Below are 4787 nucleotides of genomic sequence, written 5' to 3'. Positions count from 1 at the left end.
CACCGCTAAAATGGACAAATTCTAACTCCCATAAAACTTTCCATAATTAGCACTTTCCATTTTTGGAAACTTTCCACTTTAGGAAACTTCTATCTCAGGAAACATTTCCCACATCCCGCCTTACGGAAACTTTGTACCCCGAGCACCACCTCCTCTTGTTACTGAGTCGCACAACCAACCACCCCAAGCGACCGTGTAACAAGAGAGATGGGCTGTAATACTCCATTCCCGCTCCAGCCACGGATTATAGATGGAACCAGGCTAGGCAGGTTCAAGTCGCGGCTTGCTTCTCATACCACTTCTTAAACCTTGCCTTCATCCTCGCCTCAGGTTCCCATGTCTGCTCCTCCACACCATCACAGTCCCAAAGGACTCTCATCAAAGGAATCTTCTTCTTCCGAAGTTCCTTGATCCTCCTCTCGAGAACCCTCACTGGTCTCGCCTCCAAAGTCATGTTAGGCTGAAGATCTTCAGGAATCTTAGCCAACAACTGATCATCCTCACGGAGACACTTCCGCAACATAGACACATGGAAAACCTTATGGAATGCACGCATCACCTCAGGTAACTCCAATCTATATGCCACTGGTCCAACCCGCTCAATCACTCTGAATGGACCCATATACCTCGGACTCAACTTAGTCTCTGACAATGACCTGTTCGGACCCCGCAACATGGCCATCTTGAGGTACACTCTGTCTCCCACCTGAAACTCAAGATCTCTCCTCCTCCTATCAGCATAACTCCTCTGCCTATCCTGAGCCTCCTTCATGTTCAGCTTGAGAACCCGAATCTTCTCTGAGGTCTCCTGAACAAAACTAGCACCAAACATGCTCCTCTCCCCCACCTGAGTCCAGCATAATGGTGTACGACATGGTCTCCCATACAAAGCCTCATAAGGAGCCATCTTAATACTCGCCTGATAACTGTTGTTGTAAGCAAACTCTACCAGGTTCAGGTGATCTGCCCAATGGCCACCCCAATCCAACACACACATCCTCAGCAAATCCTCCAGCGTCTGGATCGTCCTCTCAGACTGTCCATCTGTCTGGGGATGATAAGCTGTACTCATATGCACCTTAGTGCCCATCTCTGCCTGAAATGCCTTCCAGAACACCGAAGTGAACTTAGAATCCCTATCAGACACAATGCTCGCTGGCACCCCATGCAATCTGACTATCTCCCTCACATACTTCTTAGCCAAGACCGCTGCTCCATCAGTCTTCTTAATGGCCAGAAAATGTGCTGACTTAGTCAACCGGTCCACAATGACCCAAATAGCATCAAAGGTCCGTGACACTGGCAATCCTACCACAAAATCCATGGTGATCATATCCCACTTCCACTCAGGAATGGGTAAACTCTTCAGTAACCCGCCAGGAACCTGATGCTCAGCCTTCACTAGCTGACACACATCACACCTCGAAACCCAACCCGCTACATCCTTCTTCATCCCGACCCAATGATAGTACCTCTTGAGGTCATGGTACATCTTAGTCGCTCCTGGATGAATAGACAGCTTGCTCGAATGAGCCTCTCTCAGAATCTCCTGCCTCAACTCCTCATCCTTGGGCACACAAATCCGACCATGCACCAAGATAGTACCATTATCTGAGACCTGATACTCTGACTCAACATCCTTTGAGGCATTCACCAGCCCCAAATCCTTCTCCTGTGCCAACCGCACCCTACTCAAAAGATCTGCTCGGTCAACTGCTTCCAAACCCAACGGTTCCAGTGAAACAGCACACAAGCTCAACGCACTGATCTCTCCTACCAGAGACTCCATCTCCTGCTCCTGAGCCGAAGCTACCCTCTTCCGACTCAGAGCGTCTGCAACCGTGTTAGCCTTACCAGGGTGATAGGCTATCTCCAAATCATAGTCTGCCACAAGTTCCAACCACCGTCTCTGCCTCAAATTCAACTCAGGCTGAGTGAATATATACTTTAGACTCTTATGATCTGTAAACACCTGTACCTTTGCACCATAAAGATAAGATCTCCAAATCTTCAGGGCAAAAACTACAGCACCCATCTCCAAATCATGAGTAGGATAGTTGCCTTCATGCACCCGCAACTGCCGCGAAGCATAGGCAATCACCTTCCCATGCTGCATCAGAACACAACCCAAACCAACTCTAGATGCATCTGTATAAACCACATAGGGTTCTCCCTGCTCAGGCAAAGCCAACACTGGCGCAGTAGTCAACATCTCCTTCAGGCTTGCAAAGCCTTCCTCACACTCTTCTGACCAGACAAAAGGAACATCCTTCCCTGTCAACTTAGTCATAGGACGTGCTCTGCTTGCAAACCCCTGCACAAATCTCCTGTAGTACCCTGCCAATCCAAGGAAACTCCTGATCTCTGTGGCATTCTGCGGTCTAGGCCAATCTCTGATAGCCTGAATCTTCTCTGGATCTACAGAAACCCCCTCTGCAGAAACAATGTGACCCAGAAAGCCCATCTCACGCTGCCAAAAACTACACTTGCTCAACTTGGCAAACAACTTCTGCTCCCGCAGCTTCTCCATAACTGCCCTCAAATGCACTGCATGTTCCTCAGGACTCTTAGAATAGACCAGGATATCGTCGATGAAAATGATGACAGATACATCCAGAAACTCCTGAAACACACTGTTCATCAATCTCATAAACGCTGCTGGCGCGTTAGTCAATCCGAAGGGCATCACCACAAACTCATAGTGCCCATATCTCGTCCTGAAAGCAGTCTTCCTCACATCTGCCTCATCTATCGGTATCTGATGATAACCCGACGCCAGATCTACCTTGGAGAACCAAGTAGCACCCCTCAACTGATCCAACAACTCATCGATCCTAGGAAGAGGATACTTGTTCTTCACAGTGACCCGGTTCAAACCCCGATAATCAATACACAACCTGAAACTCCCATCCTTCTTCTTCACAAACAACACCGGCGCTCCCCACGGTGATACACTAGGACGGATGAATCCCTTACTCAACAAATCCTCTAGCTGCTTCTTCAGCTCTGCCATCTCTGCTGGAGCCATTCTGTAAGGAGCCTTGGATAACGGTGTCGTCCCCGGTTCCAGTTCAATGGTAAAAGGATCCGACCGAGATGGTGGTAATCCCTGCAAAGACTGAAACACATCCTCAAACTCCTCCACTACCGGAATACCGCTAACCGTAGACTTCCCCACTGACTCTGGCATAGATATAGTAACCAGATAAGCCTCACGGCCCTTCTCGATCATCTTCCCAGCCTGAATGGCTGAGATCACGAGACTCCCCGAAGTCGGTCTAATACCCTGAAAAACCAACTTCCCTCCTGAACGCTCAAACTCCACTCTACCCTGATGGCAATCCAAATGCACCCTATGCCGATGCAACCAATCCATCCCGAGAATAACATCATATAACTCCACTGGACTGATAAGCAAATCTGCTGGCCACGACTCTCCTGCGATCTGAATATCAACCCCTCTAGCTCGTCGATAACTCTCAGGAACTTGCCTCCAGCAACTCTGACCACTCATGTACGCTCCCCGGGATCCCCTCTGATTCCCGCACACTCTGCACACTCCGGAGTAATGAAGCTATGAGAAGCTCCAGAATCAAACATAACGTGGGACTTAAACCCGCCCACCAACAAGGTCCCTACACAAACCTCATGTGTTGAGAACCTAACACTTTATCACAGGAAAACATAAAATCTGAACCTACTAAAATTCACAAAGTTTAATTACCAGAAATTATACCTATGATCGCCCCGGCACTGGTTCCACCAGTCTCCACTGTCGTGTGAACCTGTGGCGCCTGCTTAATCCGTGCCACCTGCTGACCACCAGGCTGCACCTGCTGCAACGCTGCCACTGCTGCCGGCTGCAACTTGGGACAAAAAGGCCTGATGTGCCCTGTCTCCCTACAATGATAACATACCCGAGGCCCTGCCGTCGGAGCACTCCTCTTGGGACAACTAGCAACCTTGTGATCCTTGCTCCCACAACGGAAGAAACTCGCACCACTCGGCTTCTGCGTAGCCTCCCATCTCCTCTAGAACCACCTTGCTGCTGAGCCTTACTAGGCTGAACTGCTGGACTAGCCGCCACTGACTGTGCTCGGATATCCTCCTCGATCTCTGCTGCAGTCTCAACCAGCTCTGCACGCATAGCATAGCTCCGCCCTCTACAGTGAGCTCTCAAATCATCACGTAGAGCCCTCAAAAACCTCCTGATTTGAGCCTCCTCAGACTCCATACCCCGACCCCCATAGCATAGAAGTCAACTGAACTCCAAGTCCAGCTCCCGCACTGACCGTGTCCCCTGAGATAACTGAAAGAACTGCACCTCCAACCGGTCCAATGCCTCTCTAGGAAATACTTGCGGTTGAACTCCAAGACGAAGTCAGCCCAAGTCATCTCCCGCTGTGCTCTCCTAGCAGCCACTGATCTCCACCACAACTCAGCATCACCACTCAAATAGTAGACCCCTATGTCCACCCAAAACTCCTCAGGACATCTCAGAGTATGGAAGTTACGTTCCACACTCGTCCTCCACGCATCTGCAACAGTAGGATCTGTACCACCTGAAAACCTCTCAGTGAACAGACCCTTTATCTCCCTGAGCATAGACAGATAACGTCCATGAACTCCCGCATCCGCAGCCACTGGCTGCGCTCCTCCGCCACCACTGGTTGCACTACCTGAGCCTGAGCCGGTACCACAGGTGGTAACCGCCCCAACAGCTGTGCTAGCATAGCCGCAAAGTCAACACTAGGGACTCCACCCGCTGGGGCTCCCACACCCGGGAC

The sequence above is a fragment of the Camelina sativa genome, chromosome 4, assembly GCF_000633955.1.
Source record: "Camelina sativa cultivar DH55 chromosome 4, Cs, whole genome shotgun sequence".
Lineage (NCBI taxonomy): Eukaryota > Viridiplantae > Streptophyta > Magnoliopsida > Brassicales > Brassicaceae > Camelina > Camelina sativa.
This window is presented reverse-complemented; position numbering follows the sequence as displayed.